Below are 19573 nucleotides of genomic sequence, written 5' to 3' on the forward strand. Positions count from 1 at the left end.
GGCCTTACTGCAGGAACATCACTCACAGCTTATGAAACATCCGAGATATCGAACATATTACGCAAATTTTTTAGGGAGTGCCTTGCTTGATCCCCCACCCAGTTGGGGTGTCCCGGGTAGGAGAATGTAATTATTGACTATAAGTATCAGAACTAGAAAGGACCAGGACAGTGGAGAGGATCCACAAACACACGTGAAGACGTACCGGACACCAACGCGAGGTATGACGGGATTAGCGAGGTACGCGCCTAAAAGCGGAGCGTAGACCGTTTTTGTTTTGTACTGACAGAAACAGGATTTTTTTTACTATTATGTAAAAAAAGTCCACTTATTTACGTTTGTCGGAAATACTTTATTTTATAAAGTCATCGTCTTATATATTTAAAAAAAATGCTAGAAGCAGTTTATGTTTGTTATTGCTACACCATTCTGAAAAAAAACAAAAAAAAAGTTGAAAGGTTGATAGAGCACTTGCCCGCAAAAGACAAAAGTATATAAAAAAAATGGTAAGTATCGCACACCGTAGGTAAGATGTCGCGAGTTCGAGTACATTCACTTCTACATTTCTTAAAACGCAATTCTGCTGTCTGCTGAAGTTATCAATCTAATGGAACTTGTAACATAATTCCCTTCGCTTCTTAACCCAAAGTAGTCGTATGTGGAAAAAGGGCTAACTTCTGCGACATTTTGTTCATTTCAGGTTTAACAGACAGCCAGACAGTAGATGCATCTCGAAACTTTTGTGTTATGTGAGGGTAGAGGGCATCGTGCCAAAATACGTCGGAAAAGTATTTTCTACATGAGCTGTCGTGTCGTCTATATATATATATATATATATATATATATATATATATATATAAGTTGGTAGAGCACTTGCCCGCGAAAGACAAAGGTCCCGAGTTCGAGTCTCGGTCCGGCACACAGTTATAATCTGCCAGGAAGTTTCATATCAGCGCACACTCCGCTGCAGAGCGAAAATCTCATTCTGGAAACATCGCCTAGGCTGTGGCTAAGCCATGTCTCTGTTGTGGCGTAGCAAGACAGCCACGCCACGGAAGTAGCCGAAAGGCACGCATTTAGCAGGCAAGAGATAGGTCTGTAACAGGATACATAATGAATGCTATAAAGAAAAGTACGTAGCTTCTGGAATACTTAACTTTAATCCATCCTTGGTACATCGCTATTGACGATATAAGTGAGACTCCATAGATACATGCAATGTTACTAATGGCGCCTTGCTAGGTCGTAGCCATTGACTTAGCTGAAGGCTATTCTAACTATCTGCTCTGCAAATGAGCGAGGCTTTGTCACTGTGCATCGCTAGCTACGTCGTCCGTACAACTGGGGCGAGTGCTATCCCGTATCTCGAGACCTGCCTTGTGGTGGCGCTCGGTCTGCGATCACGCAGTGGCGACACGCGGGTCCGACATGTACTAATGGACCGCGGCCGATTTAAAACTATCACCTAGCAAGTGTGGTGTCTGGCGGTGACACCACAGTCTCCGCAATATCCTTTCTTTCAGGAGTGCTAGTTCTGCAAGGTTCGCAGGAGAGCTTCTGTAAAGTTTGGAAGGTAGGAGGCGAGGTACTGGCAGAAGTAAAGCTGTGAGGACGGGGCGTGAGTCGTGCTTGGGTAGCTCAGTTGGTAGAGCACTTGCCCGCGAAAGGCAAAGGTCCCGAGTTCGAGTCTCGGTCCGGCACACAGTTTTAATCTTCCAGGAAGTTTCATATCAGCGCACACTCCGCTGCAGAGTGAAAATTTCATTCTGGAAACATCCCCTAGGCTACGGCTAAGCCATGTCTCCGCAATATCCTTTCTTTCAGGAGTGCTAGTTCTGCAAGGTTCGCAGGAGAGCTTCTGTAAAGTTTGGAACGTAGGAGGCGAGGTACTGGCAGAAGTAAAGCTGTGAGGACGGGGCGTGAGTCGTGCTTGGGTAGCTCAGTTGGTAGAGCTCTTTTGCCCCCGAAAGGCAAAGGTCCCGAGTTCGAATCTCGGTCCGGCACACAGTTTTAATCTGCCAGGAAGTTTCATATCAGCGCACACTCCGCTGCAGAGTGAAAATCACATTCTGGAATTTTGATGATAGTTTGTAGCAGTCATTCAGCAGTTAAAATTATCGATAGTTAGTAATGTTACCCTCCAACGAGAAATACAACCTGATGATGTTAATGGAGTTTATTGTGGTGCGCAAATTATGTCTACATCTACATCATACTCCGCAAGCCACCTAACCCATTTGACGTTGTACGGCGGACAGTACTTTCGGTATCACTATCTGCCCCCCCCCCCTCTCTTTACCACTGTTCTATTCGCTAATGGCGCGTAGGAAGAAAGGTTGTCAGTAAGCCTCTGTATTAGCTCCAATTTCTCGGATTTTCTCACCGTGGTCATTTCGTGATGTGTATGTGGGAGGAAGTAATATGTTATCCGACTCATCCCGGAAAGCGTTCTCTCGAAATTTCAATAGTAAAGCACTCCGTGATGCACAAAGCCCCTCTTGTAACATCTGCCACTGGAGCTTGTTGAGCTTCTCTGTAACGTTCTCGTGCCGACCAAACGAACCCGCGACGAAACGTGCCGTTCTTCTTCGGATCTTCTCTACCTCCTCTGTCACTCCTACATGGTAAGGATCCCACACTGATGAACAACACTCAGAAATCGGCTGAAGAAGTGCCTTGTAATTCACTTCTTTCGTGGATGGGTCGCATTTCTTTCCCATGAATCTCAGTCTGGTATCTGTTTTCCTACTCTTAGTTTTATGTGGGAATTCCACATGTCATCGCTCTGGATAGTTACTCTTAGATATTTTATGGTAGATACTGTTTCCAGCACACCCATGAACAATGGACCTTGCCATCGATGGGATGGCTTGCGTGCCTCATCGATACAGATAGCCGTACCGTAGGTGCAACCACAACAGAGGAGTATCTGTTGAGAGGCCTGAAGAGGAGCACCAGCCTTTTCAGTAGTTGCAGGGGCAACAGTTTGGATGATTTGCTGATCTGACCTTGAAACATGAACCAAAACGGCCTTGCTATACTGGAACTGCGAACAGCTGAAAGCAAGGGGAAACTACAACCGTAAGTTTTCCCGGGGAAATGCATTTCTACTGTATGGTTAAATGATGATGGCGTCCTGTTGGGTAAAATATTCCGGATATAAAATAGTTCTCCATTCGAATGTCCGGGCGTGGACTACTCAGGACGCTGTCGTCATTGGGAGTAACAAAACTGGCGTTCTACGGATCGGAGCGTGGAATGTTAGATCCCTTAATCGGGCGGGTAAGTTAGAAAATTTAAAAAGGGAAATGGATAGGTTGAAGCTACATATACTGGAAATTAGTGATGTTTGGTGGCAGAAGGTACAAGACTTCTGGTCATGTGAATACAGGGCTATAAACACAAAATCAAATAGGGGCAATGCAAGAGTGGGTTTAATAATGAATAAGAAAATAAAAAATGCGGGTATGCTACTATGAAAAAAGTTGTGAATGCATTGTCGTAGTGAAGATAGACACGAAGCCCACGCCTACGACAGTACTACAAGTTCATATGCCAAGTAGCTCCGCAAATCATGAAGACATTGAAGAAATGTATGATGAGGTAAAAGAAATTATTCAGATAGTTAAAGGAGACGAAAATTTAATTGTGACGGCGACTGGATCTACATAGTAGGAGAAGCAAAAGAAAGAAAATAGTACGTGAATATGGCCTTGGGGAAAGAGCTGAAAGAGGAAGCTGGTAGAATTTCACACAGGGCGTAATTTAATCACCACTAACACTTGGTTTGTGAATCATAAAAGAAGGTTGTATACGTGGAAGAGACCTGGAGACACCGGTAGGTTTCAGATTGATTATGTAATGGTAAGACAGAGATTCAAGAAGCAGATTTTGAACTGTCAAACATTTCCAGGGCAGATGTAGACTGTGACCACAATTTGTTGATTATGAACTATAGATTAAAACTGGAGAAATTATAAAAAGATAGGAAATTAAGGCGATCGGACTTGGATAAGTTGAAAGAACCAGAGGTTGTTGAGAGTTTCAGGGGGCGTATTAGGCAACTGTTGACTAGAACAGGGGAAAGGAATACAGAAAAAACGAATGGGTAGCTTTAAGAGATGAAATAGTGAAGGCAGCAGAGGATCAAATAGGCGAAAGGAAAAGTCCTAGTAGAAATCCTCGGATAACATAAGAGATATCTGATTTAGCTGATAAAAGGAGAAAATATAGAAATGCGGAAAATGAAGCGGGCGAAAGGGAATGCAAACGTTTAAAAAATGAGATTGACAGGTAGCACGATATGACTAAGCAGGAATGGCTAGAGGACAAATGTAATGATTTAGAAGCGTAGTTCACTAGGGAAATGATAGATACGGCCCACAGGAAAATTAAAGAGGACTTTGGGGAAAACAGAAGCAGTTGCATGAATATCAAGTGTTCAGATGGAAAACCAGTTATAAGCGGAGAAGGGAAAGCTGAAAGGTGGAAGGAGTATGTAGAGGGTCTATTCAAGGGAGATGACAACATTACAGAAAGGGGAATTGACGTAGTTGAAGATGAGATGAGATGGGAGATACGATACTGCGAGAGGAATTTGACGGAGCTCTGAGAGATCTAAGGTCCCGGGAGTAGTCGAGTAGTCGATATTTTATCGGGCTTGGGAGAGCCAGCCATGACAAAACTCTTCCATCTGGTGAGCAAGATGAATGAGACAGGCGAAATACCCACAGACTTTAAGAAGAATGTAATAATTCCAATTCCAAAGAAAGCAGTTTGCTGACAGGTGTGAAAATTACCGAACTATCAGTTTAGTATGTAATGTTTGCAAAACACTAGCAAGAATTCTTTACAGAAGAATGGAAAAAGTGGTAGTAGCCGGCCTCAGGGAAGATCAGTTTGAATCCCGGAGAAATGTAGGAACACGCGAGGCAATACGGCCATACGAATTATTTTACAAGATAGGTTAACGAAAGGCAAACCCATGTTTATAGCATTTGTAGACTTAGAGAAAGCTTTTGACAATGTTGACTGGAACACTCCCCCTTGAAATTCTAAAATTAGGAGGGGTAAAATACTGGGAGCGAAAGGCTATTTACAGCTTGTACAGAAACCAGGTGGCAGTTATATAAGTCGAGGGGCATCAAAGGGAAGCACAAGCAGTAAAGGAAGCCAAAGAAATTTTTTTAGTAGGATTTAAAGCCCAGCGAGAAGAAACAAAAACAATGAGGTTTGCCGATGACGCTGTAATTCAATCAAAGACAGCAAAGGATATAAGATGAACATCAACAAAAGCAAAACAAGGATAATGGAATGTATTCGGTTTAAATCAGGCGATGCTAAGGGAGTTAGATTAGCAAACGAGACACTTAAAGTAGCAAATAAGTTTTGCTGTTTGGGCACCAAAATAACTGATGATGGCGAAAGAAGAGGGGATATAAAATGTAGACTGGCAACGGCAAGAGAAGTTTGTTAACATGGGATATAGATTTTAGTGTTAGGAAGTTTTTTCTCGAAGTATTTGTCAGGAGCGTAGCAATGAATGGAAGTGAAACTTGGACGATAAACAGCTTAGACAAGAAGAGAATAGAAGTTTTTGGAATGTTGTGCTACAGAAGACTGTTGAAGATAAGGTGGGTAGATCATATAAGTAATGAGGAGGTACTGAACAGAATTGGGGAGACAAGAAATTTGTGGCACAACTTGACCAACAGAAGGGATCGATTGACAGGACATGTTCTGAGACATCAAGGGATCACCAGTTAGTATTGGAGGCTAGTTTTTTTGGTGAGGGGGTGGTAAATGGTGCCAGATGACACCGAATGTTGGAGGGAGTTCATTACTTGTTTTCAGATGGCAGGCGCAGATTTGAAGAGGTTACGACGAGCTTCGTGCACAAGCTTATGGTGGTCAGTCGTTGTTAACTGACCACGAGTATGTGAGCCCTCACGTTGCTGTGCAGTGTATCGTGGAGCCTCTTTAGTGAAGCCGAAGAGATTTAATCTGATTTTTAAACTGTTGTGGCACAATTAGATGTGTCCTAAGTTCTGGCTGTGTCTGATAATGAGAAACTGTCAGAACTGAGATCTATTCCAATAATGAAGCTAGAGCAAGTACATTCAGTTTTATTACAGGAAAAAGATCTGCGTTTCATAACACAATCATTTAAAGGTAATTCTGGGAAGGAGAAAGTGTTACCCACGCAAGAACTGGGAACAGTCTAGTCTCTCACGCCTACACGTTCGAAAACAGGAGAAGTCAGAGATTCTCCATAATCTATGGGTGAATCAGGGATATGTTGTGAAAAAGATAACTGTCAGTTGTCGAGCGTGGGAAATGTTTGTGTGAATGTTCCACTGCGTAAGACAAGTAGGAAAAAAATTGAAAGAAATTTATGGGTCAAAGAAAAAAATATCTTTCTTCCATTCCATCTTCGCAGCTTATACAGCGACCACTGTAAGGTTTGAGATAAAAATACAGTCTTGGTTGCGGAGGTTTTTATTTTCAAATTTCAATGATGCGTTTCGCCTGTGGTAGACATCTTCAGATGATCTAAAACGCAAAAAAAAGAAAAAAAATACAAAAATATGTTTAAGGAAACGTTCTGGTCGCATCTTGAGCAAAATCGTACTGTAGGGGAAAGATTTTTATGAAAACTTATAGGTACGGGTCACCGCTCACGCCTTCCGTAAAATGATTATACTATGCGAATGCATCGGCAAAATACGTTGGGGTATTTTTACGGCTGTTATTTTAGAAATTATGTACATTGTGATATATAAGGCTACCTACATTCTGTATGGGGCAAGTGTGTACAGTTTCGATATAGGTAAAATTCCAATTAGCGTAAGTTTTCGCGCCAGTTTTCAGTTTAGTAGTGTTGGTAGCATTTGCTTTGTGTGACGTCGCAGTGGATGGTTTCTGCAGCTCCTCCTTTTTTTCCCCTGAATACGTCAGCTGGTTCTATAGAGATATACATTTTTTCTTGTTGAGAGGTAAGTGAAGTTACTTATTTTTATGCACTTTTATAAACTGATTAGTTTTCATGAGCTTGTAGATTCTATGTTAATGAGGCTAAAGACTTGTTTTCCTTCCCCGCGTGTTATGGGGCATCTATGGAGACAGACTGTGGCATGTGGTACCACCTTTTGGAACAGTTCAGTATTATTTATTCGTGATTTCACTATCGCCAATAGTACATTTTCGATCAATGCAGTTGTATAGTTTACTCCATCAAGACTGGTTACAGTAGACATATTATATACAGTTACTACAAATAAGTTTTGTATATTTAAACATTTTTCCTTCGCGAATTTTTAAAGCAAACGCTTATTTTTTCCCTTAGATGTCCCGAAAACGACCAGAAAAGAAAATCTGCAATAAATGGAGTCCAACTGCATTACATGAGGCAACAGTGAGTGTAATGGATGGACATTTCAGCCTTCGAGCCTCATTAGAATTGTACAATATTCCTTTCAGCACTCTGCATGGTAAAGTACAAATCAAAAAGAAAATGTAAGCTGGATTACCTCCAACTATAGAAAACAGAACTGGTCATCCAATACTGAAGTGGAAGATGGTTTCGTCCAGGGAGCTTTACTTCTAGAACGGGGAGGATTGGCAGTGATGCCGCTTTAGTTAAGAAGAGCTGCATATCAGTTGTCTGAGAAAGATTCAAATGGTTCTGAGCACTATGGGACTTAACATCTGAGGTCATCAGTCCCCTAGACTTAGAAATACTTAAACCTAACTAACCAAAGGACGTTACACACATCCATGCCTGAGGCAGGATTCGAACCTGCGACCGTAGCAACAGCGCGGTACAGGACTGAAGCGCCTAGAACCGCTCGGCTACAACGGCCGGCTGAGAAAGATAATTTGAAATATGCATGGAACATAGAAAGCAACGTTGAGGGATCTATTGGTTTAGAGCATTTATTAAGGGATTCACTAATCTTAGCCTGCAAAAACCCTAGGGTCATTTACGAACCGGAGCTGAAGGCTTAAACAGAGCAGAAGTAAGTAAATATTTCCAGAATTTGGAAGTAATCATGAAGGGATATGATTTGTTTGATGAACCAGAGTGTATATATAATATGGATGAGTCCAGCTTTCCTCTTAACAAAAGAAATGTTCAAATGTGTGTGAAATCTTATGGGATTTAACTGCTAAGGTCATCAGTCCCTAAGCTTACACACTACTTAACCTAAATTATCCTAAGGACAAACACACACACCCATGCCCGAGGGAGGACTCGAACCTCCGCCAGGACCAGCCGCACAGCCCATGACTGCAGCGCCTGAGACTACTCTGCTAATCCCGCGCGGCTTTCCTCTTAGCAATAGATACCCAAAATTTGTTAGTCGTAAAGGTAAGCCAGAATTGGTTTCCCTAACAAACGTGGAAAGAGGACAAAATGTGACTGTTGCTGCATGCATGAATACATCTGGAACGTATTTACCATCAATGGTAATTTTCAAATGAGTGAGGAAACGCCTACCTTCTGGTTCCATTACAGAGGTGAGTGAATCGGGGTACAAAAATGGTTCAAATGGCTCTGAGCACTATGGGACTTAACTTCTGAGGTCATCAGTCCCCTAAAACTCAGAACTACTTAAACATAACTAACCTAAGGACTTCACACACATCCATGCCCTAGGCAGGATTCGAACCTGCGACTGTAGGGGTCGCGCGGTTCCAGACTGTAGCGCCTAGAACCGCTCGACCACTCCGGCCGGCAATCGGGGTACATTAATGAAGAACTGTTTATGATCTGGCTTCGACACTTCAAGGAATACAAAACGGTAGTATTACAGTTCTTGTTATTGACAACCGTGGCAACCATACTAGCTTGGATGCTGTAGAGTACTGTCGGGAAAATGGGATATAACTTTTGGGATTGCCTCCACACATTACACATGTATTACAGCCACTAGACAGAACTTTTTTCAAGTATCTAAAAGCTCAATATTAAAAAATGTAACTAAGTGAATTCATCGTAACCCGACCGACAGAATTACAAAACGAAGATTCTGTACAGTTTTCTGCGATGCCTGGAGCAAAGCTGCATGTGTTGGGTATGCAATCAAGGGGTTCCAGTGCGCAGGGATAACGCCCTTCTACGAAGATATTGTTTCTGACGAGAAATTTGTACCTTCAACTTCATTCAAGGCTCCTGCTCATTCAACCTCCACTAATGGCTCTGAGCACTATGGGACTCAACTGCTGAGGTCATTAGTCCCCTAGAACTTAGAACTAGTTAAACCTAACTAACCTAAGGACATCACAAACATCCATGCCCGAGGCAGGATTCGAACCTGCGACCGTAGCGGTCCTGCGGTTCCAGACTGCAGCGCCTTTAACCGCACGGCCACTTGGGCCGGCTCCTCCACTAATCAACCTATATCAATTCGACTCGTTTCAGATGAAAACCTGGGAAATCTCCGCAGTAAGAGAAATCTTTTTAAACAGCGAACAATGGAAGGAAAAGCAAATGCAACAAGAACAATAAACAGAGATGTAAATCTATGAATAATGATGGTAGAGGTATCAAAAGCTTCAAATCGTCAACAAACAACGAGAATAACTGTGGATTTTGTTTCTTGAATTATTATAGTACAAAATCATTGGCAAAGGGTGACTGGATTCGCTGCCAAAAATGTAATGTTTGGTACCACGAAGTTTGCGCCGGTGCCCGAGAGAAAAAGTGTTATTTATGTGGAAGATGTCAGCGATCAGAACTGTACCAAGAAGTGATCACAATTGTAACTAGTTTTGTACATTTTAGAACAGTTTTACTCAATTTGGTAACATTTCCTTGCGTTTAAATCAACACTTGTAATGGTGTAATATTTGTGTTACATATTCATTAAACATCAAACAACAAGTGCCATATTTCAAATTATTTCTTTCCACTATGTGTTTCCAGTTGCAATAGCATTTGTCGGAAATGATCGATATTGTAGCAGCTTAACCTATGAATACGGTTCTACAAAAAGGATAATTTCCACGCTAGCCAAGGCCAACTGTGTGGTTCTACTGCACTAGTAGCACTCGAAGACCGATTACCAAACTTCTCTGCATTCTTTATTTGTCAGAGGGGCTGCTCATACATGTGCTCCCGCTCCATAAAGCTCCGCTATGCCTCTGTTCCTAATTTGTGCGGCGTCTTTTACGTATGGCAACAGGTAAGGTAATTTGAATGATTTTTCGGTATTTATGGTCATGGTCTCCTTAGCCACCCTTTTCAAATCTACTTATTTCCAATTTACCAAAACTTGAAATTTTTTCACTGAAGTTGTTCATCGTTCTGGTTGTTTTCAGGATTCCACTTGACAATCACAGGGGGTTTTCAACGTTTTGATACTCCAGTCACATTTTGCCGATGTATTCGCATCGTGTTATCATCTTATGGACGGTGTACACCGTGTCCAGTTTCTGTAAGTTTGCACAAAAACTTTTCCCGTAGAGTACGTTTTTGCAGGACATTCCCTTATACCGATTTCTGTAATTTTTTGCATCGTAGATAATCTGAAGATTCCTACCATAGGCGAAACGCGTCACTGAAATTTGAAAATAAAAACCTCCACAATCGAGAGTGAATTTTTATCTCTCAAAATAAATATTTGAAATCTACACAGTTTCAGTGGCACAGGGTTACTGAGAGCAACCAATATTGAAGTCGTGGGCAACTGCGCGACTTGTTCAGTTTTAGGCACCGTCACAACGTCGGCCTGATACGGAGCGAAGTCCACTTCCAAAAGTGGTCGCAAAGCGCAGACCAACCTGGAGGAAGACAGAACATCCACTGGCGCATCATCCACCGATGATATAGCTGGATGAACGACTGAACCCTCCCCGACGGCCATTTCGACCTCCACTACTCCAGCCGCTGCGGCGTCCCTCTGTGAACCCACTAACAAGTAACTGTTTTGAAGCGTGCACCGAATATGCAGTGCTGATTGGGAAGCCGGGAAATTAAAGGGAGCTGAGAAACTGCCAGTCATCTGTATATCTCTTGGTGAAATGACGTGCAAATCGGAAATATTGTGTGCATGACTTTGGTGGTCTGCTGAAACCTGAGTGTTTATGCTAATGGTGTGCTTACTGAATGATATCACTAAAGAAAGAAGTATTCTCTTCTTTCGAGCAGAAATACGTATTTTATGTGTGTTTACAATGATACCATATATTTTGGACAAATTTGTGCACTTATATTTTGGATATGTATGAGTTAAACTTAGTATTTCATATGAATTTCACTGATTTGATAACACAGAAGGACTCAAAGTTTTGTGTTCTAGTGAATAATTGTCTATTTTATTCATGTTTGAGATGGTAACTAACCTTGCCTTGAATCAAATTGTAAATCTTTTAATTCATGTTATATGCCCCCCCCCCCCCCAAAAAAAAAATCTGCTCGTTTACCAATAGTCCTCAGTATATCAGGATTTTGTGATTAAATACGAATGTATTTTGTTTATTATTGAGTTTTTGGGCTCTTGTGAAGTACTGAAATTTTAAGTTCCATTATAGATAGACAGACGTTTTAAGAGTGTGCTCATTTTTGGTAATTCATTAGTGAAGTTTTTGATCATCGAAGTAATAGTACAGTACTGTTTAATTATAATGCATAATCTGGATTTCTTTTTCTTTTGCCTTGAGAGATGAAATTATTTATGAAGAATTTAAAATGATACTTTTTAAGTGTCTTACAAATTTTTAACTTACGCTTTTTCATAAATTATTTGATGAGGTTATATTATTGGATGTAATTATGTAATTTAGAAAAGTATGCCAAATTGTAAGGTGCCTGTATGACGCGAATTAGCAGTGGTTTTTGTAACACAGAGAGTTCTCTGCCCAAACACATGAATGGAACGAATCTCTTTGCCAACCTGAGTTGAAGATGTTACATGTGAAGGACGTCAGTTTTTTCCTCGCCCTCCAAGCTGATTATATGGCACTATTGTGTTGGCGGTTATAGTGTGGAGACCTATTTTCGTGATAGCGTCTTTTTTCTGTCTGTGCACATGGAGTGGGAGTCCAAGTATCACAAATTTTTGCATTTCCTGCTATTGCTAACAGTTGCGCAAGATGCATAAGGCAATTAATTCATTTTGCGATTTGTTACGGGGAGACTGCTTTTATGAGTAGCAAATCATTGTTTTGGTAGCCTTCTCACGGTTGCCAAGTATGATGTGTTGAGAGATTCATTATATTAGAAGTTAAATGGTTTGCACCAAGAGATTTGTTTCTTCTTAATTTACTTCAAGAAATACAAGAAACAGATTTTTATTTCCGTGCTTATGACGAAGTTGTTGTTAATGACAATGTTTAGCAGAGACGCGTACTTTTATTCAAATGCTAATTCATTTACCTCTCCACGATATCTTCGTTAAAATGTGCGAACTACAGTGAAATAGGTTTTAGAGTTACTTGATACCTAACTTACATATTTTCTTTCAATTATTGAAAACATACTTCACGTGGCCTATCTGACGTGCATTGCACAGTCGTGTGATTTCCATCTTAAATCTTAATACACACATTGCACTCGGCGTGATTTATTTAATAGGCATTGCTTAGTAACGCACTGCAAGAAGCAACGTGATTTCTTTCGGGGCAGCATTCAGCAAAGTGACTGATTTCACGTACTACTGCACAGCAGAGCAGATGTAGCGTAGCGCAGGTCGTTACACCGTTAACGCCATGATAATACGTTGTTTGGTGTGTTTTGTGAACAGAGAACAGTTATTTAGCCCAGTAAAATTTTCAACACAGAACCAGTAACTACATTTAATTGTACCATACGTGGTTAACAATGCGAAGTCTTGAGTATTGAAGGAAAAGCGGTGAGCAATGTGTTTTACAGATAGTTATTTCTCATGTTCATATTACTAATTGTTAAATTGAGATTGCACATTACCGTCTTGAATTTATCGTAATCGAGTTTAACAGAACAGAAAAACAGATACGAAGTTGTGCAGTGTTATTTTCAGTATACGAATTTCTTGTATTACTGCAGCACAATAACAATAATTAGTACGAGGGCGTGCTGAAAAATATTGTCTCCGCTTTTTTATGTGAAAAGTGTTAAAGATTTTTAAATAAAACAAACTTTATTAACATTCTTCATGTTTATTCTTCATGTCTACGTATTTGCAGCTCACTGCCGCTAGAGGGCTCCTCATTATAGCGTCTAACATGGCGGTGTGTAACGTCGGTGCGTCAGAGTGCATTAGTCGAGTGTCGACGTCATGGGTTCACCGTCATCGAACATCCTCCATACAGTCCCGACTTGGCTCCATCCCAGTTTCATCTGTTTCCAATGCTTAAAGAACACCTTCGAGGAGTTCACTTTGATAGTGATGAGACGGTCTCAACAAACTGGTCACTCGATGGGAGACATGTGTTCATCACCAGGATGACTACGTTGAGAAATAAATATGTAGACATGAAAAATAAAGATGTGCAATGTTAATAACGTTTATTTCTTCTGAAATGCTTTAAGAGTTTTCACGTAAGAACATTCGGGGCATTAATTTTCAGCATGGCCTCGTAACTATTGACCTTGGAATTGTAAGAAGTTTAACTCTGTCTCACGAGAAAAATGGGATTGGCAATTCTTATTGATACAGATTTTTCATGTTTAGTGATACAGAGAATTAACTGGGGTCCGGTTATAATGTTCCCAATTAGATCCGCGGAACAGTACATCGTGTAATTTGTATAGCTCTCCCCGTCCATCGCCACAGTGCGTGCATTCGGGTCGTGACAGCAAGTGTGATTCTATACGAACGGAAGCTCCGATGCACGGACAAAGGAATCGTTCAATCTCCCTAGACAAGCTGATAACAGCCCAAAATAGTCACGTCAGTATCGAGCAATTTTTTCAGGACATCCATCAATATCGAGACAACTAACAGCACTGTGTCATGGTTATAAAAAAAAAAAAAAAAAAAAAAAAAAAACAGCCACCTTCTTGGTCTATACTGGCGGAAAACCACCTACGTCCTTGTCTTCCCGAGTACCTGCAAATCCAGGAGACTTGTAACGATATACAAACATAGCCTGGATCAATAAACTATGGTATAAGTTGTATTCAGCACAAAAAAGAAACTGTACTCAATATATATTTGAGGGACAAAGTGTTGAGTGGAAATAGAGAACTCAAGACTTGGTGTAAAAAGTGAAGATACGTCTAGTGCGAAATGTGTGTGAAATAAAGGGCCATCATTCAAACAGTTATAAGTTTAATAGCACCGTAGAATATAGGGGCCAATTTTTCAAAGGGGAGAAAAGTGTAACACCGCTAGCCGGCCTTGTATGAGACCACCTGATGATCTCGTAGCTGTCTCAGAATGCTGTAAGCAGCTGTTTCAGCATTACGCCTTCCATCATGCCCCGTCACGATGGTACAACCACATTTCGGCAACCAACGGTGTTACCAAAATCCAGGACGCCACTATATCGTTATGATAGGGTGACAATGTGACGCCTGAGGCATTTACATGACAACAGGTTGTGTCAGAGCGCGCATAAATAGCGCCCGCCCAGCCAGCAACGGGCATCATGAGAGCGAACGATGTGGAGCGGGCCACTACAGGGGATGGGGAAAATATGGAAACACCTCAAGCAATGAATGCTTGAACATAAATGCGGATCCTAGCCAAACCTGCAGGTTGCGCTGCTGTATTTGACCACGAACGGCACCTTAGCAGTGTGTTCAGTAAGCTGCAAGTGTCAGTAGTGGTCAGACAATTGTTCTGTGTAGTTGTGAGTGCGTTATGTCGGAGAGAAGTGAGTTGGAACGTGGGAAAATTGTTGACGCTCTTATGGTGGGTGCTTCCGTAACCAAGGTAACTGAAGTGTTTGGTGTTTCACGAGGCATCGTATCGAAGATTTATTCGGCATACAGGGAAAGTGGAAAAACATAATCCGTTAAGTCACAACCTGGAGGAAACTGGTTCCCGGGTTCGATTCCCGGCGGGGTCAGGGATTTTCTCTGCCTCGTGATGGCTGGGTGTTGTGTGCTGTCCTTAGGTTAGTTAGGTTTAAGTAGTTCTAAGTTCTAGGGGACTGATGACCATAGATGTTAAGTCCCATAGTGCTCAGAGCCATTTGAACCATTTTTTGGAGGAAACTGTTCCTTGAATGATCGTGGTAGACTGTCATGGAAGGATATTGTGACGAATAACTTAAGGACGCCAGCTGGAAAAGGCACTGAAAAAGCGAATGTCGCACTCACGAGCCCTGTCAGCACCAGAACAAAACGAAAGGAACTTCGTTAGCAGAGAACTGCAGAACATCAGTGATTCAAATGCCCAGAACAGGAAAACGTGGTGCCGAAGCCATAAAACATGGAATATGAAGAAATTGAAGGAAGTTATTTGGGCGGATAAGTCTTGTTGCACGTTATTTACAGCTTTTGGCCGTGTTTACGTCACAAGAGTGAAATATGATGGTGATTTGATGATGATTTGGGTAGCCATATCATGGTATTGCATGGGCCCCATGGTTGCTATGAACGGCCGCATTACTGCCATGAATTATGTGATCAGTTTGGCTGATAAGGTCCATCCCATTGTACCATGTTGGCTCCCCAGTGGTAATGCCGTGTTGGGAGATGACAAGGCCTCTTTTCACACAGCTCGCATCGTTCAGGAATGGTTTTTTAAGCATGAGGATGAATAATAGCATATGCCCTGGCCACCACAGTCGCCAGATCTGAACATTATTGAGTCTTTGTGGTCTACTTTGGAGAAAAGATTACGTGATCGCTATCCACCTCCATCATCGTTACCGAAATTGCAGCTATTTTGCAGGATCCCTTTGGAAACCATAGAGGACTTGTATATATCTGTTCCAAAACGACTGGAAGCTGTTTTGCATGTCAACTGTTTTCCTACACCATATTAGATAAGTAAATATGCTTTGTTTTTGATGTTTCCAGATATTTGTCCACCCCCTGTACCTTTAATCTGTATACTGAACAAGCAGAAAGGAAACAAAAGAAAAATCGATGAAGAAGAAATAAAAGCTTGGAGGTTCGCCGATGACATTGTAATTCTTTCAGAGACAGCAAAGGACCTGGGAGTGCAGCTGAACGGAATGGACAGTGTCTTGAAAGGAGGATATAAAATGAACATCAACAAAAACAAAACGAGGATAATGGAATGTAGTCGAATTAAATCGGGTGATGCTGCGGGAATTAGATTAGGAAATGAGACGCTTAAAGTAGTAAATGAGTTTTGCTATTTGGGGAGCAAGATTATCGTGAATTCGAAGATGGTAGCACCTGTTTTCGCATTACTGCACCCATACTTTCCCGGTTTCACAAACACTCAGGTGCCTTAACGCTCTTGACCGACCAGCTAAATCACGCGATCTTAATTCCATAGAAGATTTCTAGAACTATTTGGAACAGCGGATGAAACACAGTCATCACCATTCCTGCAATCTGGCGTTATCTACCCTTCAGTGTGTAAATGAGTAACTTCAGATGAGTATGACGGATTCCTGGTGGAATTGAGCTCATTGTCAAGACTAGACTTAGTGTCTTAAGGTATTCATCTACATCTACATCATGCTGCGCAAGCCACCTAATGGTGTGTGGCGGAAGGTACTTTCAGTACCTCTATCTCATCCGTCCAACCCTTTTCCACTCGCGAATAGCGCGTCGGAAGAATGATTGTCGGTAGGCCTCTGTATTGGCTCTAATTTCTCGAATTTTCTCCTCGTGGTTAATACGCGAGATGTATGTGGGGGGAAGTAATATGTTGTCCGACTCCTTCTGATAAGTGCTGTCCCGAGATTTCAATAGTAAATCTCTCCGTGATGCACAACGCCTCTCTTGTAACGTCTGCCAGTGGAGTTTGTTTAGCATCTCCGTAACGCTCTCTCGCCAGCTAAACGATCCTGTGACGAAACGCGTCGCTCTTCGTTGGATCTTCTCTATCCCTTTTATCAGTCCTACCTGATAGGGATCTCAGGTGGGTGAACAATACTCAAGAATGGGGCGAACAAGCGCCTTATAAGCCACTTCTTTCGTGGATGAGTTACATTTCCTTAAGATTCTTCCGATGAATCTGAGTCTTATGTTTGCTTTCCCCACTATCTGTTTTATACTGTCATTCCACTTATGGTCGCTCTGGATAGTCACACCTAGATATTTTACGGCAGACGCTGTCTCCAGATGTTTTTCATCAATAGTGTAGCTGTACAGTAGTGAATTTCTTTTCCTATGAATAAGCAGTACGTTCTAGGCGCTTCAGTCTGGAACCGCGCGACCCCTACGGTCGCAGGTTCGAATCCAGCCTTGGGCATGGATGTGTGTGATGTCCTTAGGTTAGTTAGGTTTAAGTAGTTCTAAGTTCTAGGGGACTGATGACTTCAGATGTTAAGTCCCATAGTGCTCAGAGCCATTTGAACCATTTACATACGCGGTATGCTACATTTATTTACGTTCAGGATCAACTTCCAGAGCTTGCACCATTCATCAATTCTCTGCAGGTCGTTCTGCAAATTCTTACTACCTTCTGGCATTGCTACTTAGGTATAGACAACTGCATCATCTGCGAATAGCCTTAAAGAGCATCCTACGCTTTCTACTAGATCATTTATACACTACTGGCCATTAAAATTGCTACACTAAGAAGAAATACAGATGATAAACGGATATTCATTGGACAAATGTATTATACTAGAACTGACATGTGGTTACATTTTCACCCAATTTGGGTGCATAGATCCTGGGAAATCAGTACCCAGAATAACCACCTCTGGCCGTAATAACGGCCTTGATACACCTGGACATTGAGTCAAACAGAGCTTGGATGGCGTGTACAGGTACAGCTGCCCATGCAGCTGCAACATGATACCACAGTTCATCAAGAGTAGTAACTGGCGTATTGTGACGAGCCAGTTACTCGGCCACCATTGACCAGACGTTTTCAATTGGTGACAGATCTGGAGAATGTGCTGGCCAGGGCAGTAGCCGAACATTTTCTGTATCCAGAAAGGCCCGTACAGGACCTGCAACATGCGGTCGCGCATTATGCTGCTGAAATGTAGGGTTTCGCAGGGATCGAATGAAGGGTAGAGTCACGGGTCGTAACACATCTGAAATGTAACGCCCACTGTTCAAAGTGCCGTTAATGCGAACAAGAGGTGACCGAGACGTGTAACCAATGGCACCCCATACCATCACGCCGGGTGATACGCCAGTATCGCGATGACGAATACACACTTCCTATGTGTGTTCAGCGCGATGTCGCCAAACACGGATGCGACCATCATAATGCTGTAAACAGAACCTGGAGTCATCCGAAAAAATGACGTTTTGCCATTCGTACACCCAGGTTCATCTTTGAGTACACCATCGCAGGCGCTCCTGTCTGTGATGGAGCGTCAAGGGTAACCGCAGCCATGGTCTCCGAGCTGATAGTCCATGCTGCTGCAAATGTCATCGAACTGTTCGTGCAGATGGTTGTTGTCTTGCAAACGTCCCCATCTGTTGACTCAGGGATCGAGACGTGGCTGCACGATCCGTTACAGCCATGCGGATAACATGCCTGTCATCTCGACTGTTAGTGATACGATTCCGTTGGGATCCAGCACGGCGTTGCGTATTATCCTCCTGAACACACCGATTCCAGATTTTGCTAACAGTCATTGGATCTCAACCAACGCGAGCAGCAATGTCGCGATACAATAAACCGCAATCGCGACGGGCTACAATCCGACCTTTATCTAAGTCGGAAACGTGATCGTGCGCATTTCTCCTCCTTACACAAGGCATCACAACAACGTTTCACCAGGCATCGCCGCTCTACTGCTGTTTGTGTATGAGAAATCGGTTGGAAACTTTCCCCATGTCAGCACGTTGTAGGTGTTGCCACCGGCGCCACCCTTGTGTGAATGCTCTGAAAAGCTAATCATTTGCATATCACAGCATCTTCTTCCTGTCGGTTAAATTTCGCGTCTATAGCACGTCTTCGTGGTGTAGCAATTTTAATGGCCAGTAGTGTATATATTGTAAACAGCAACGGTCCTATCGCACTTCCCTGTGGTATTCCGGAAATTACGTTTACATCTGTCGATTTAGTTCCATTAAGAGCGACGTTTTGTGCGGCTGGTCCCGGCGGAGATTCGAGTCCTCCCTCGGGCATGGGTGTGTGTGTTTGTCCTTAGGATAATTTAGGTTAAGTAGTGTGTAAGCTCAGGGGCTGATGACGTTAGGAGTTACGTCCCATAAGATTTCACACACATTTGAACAAGAGTGACGTGTTGAGTTCTATCTGCAAGAAAGTTTTGAATTCAATCGCAGGTCTACTCCGATACTCCGTAAGCATGTATTTTTTTCAGTAAACGGCAGTGCGGGACGGTGTGAAATGCCTCACTGAAATCAAGGAACACGGCACCAACCTGAGCGCCCTTGTCCACTGTCCTGGAGCGAGCTGAGTTTTACAGGATCCCTGTTTGCGGAATCCATGTTAATGTTTATAGAGGAGTTGTTCATTTTCCAAGAACGTCATAATTCTTGAGCATAAAACATGTTCCATAATTCTAC

At 42.2% G+C, this 19573-nt stretch overlaps 1 non-coding gene across 1 annotated transcript; it reads left to right on the plus strand.

Annotated features, from left to right (window-relative positions):
* The first annotated feature begins 1927 nt into the window (after positions 1-1927).
* Positions 1928-2004, plus strand: Trnas-cga. The gene has a single exon. It is a non-coding gene; the product is annotated as a tRNA-Ser (tRNA).
* Positions 2005-19573: the final 17569 nt, after the last annotated feature.

This window comes from Schistocerca americana, chromosome X (genome assembly GCF_021461395.2).
Source record: "Schistocerca americana isolate TAMUIC-IGC-003095 chromosome X, iqSchAmer2.1, whole genome shotgun sequence".
NCBI lineage: Eukaryota > Metazoa > Arthropoda > Insecta > Orthoptera > Acrididae > Schistocerca > Schistocerca americana.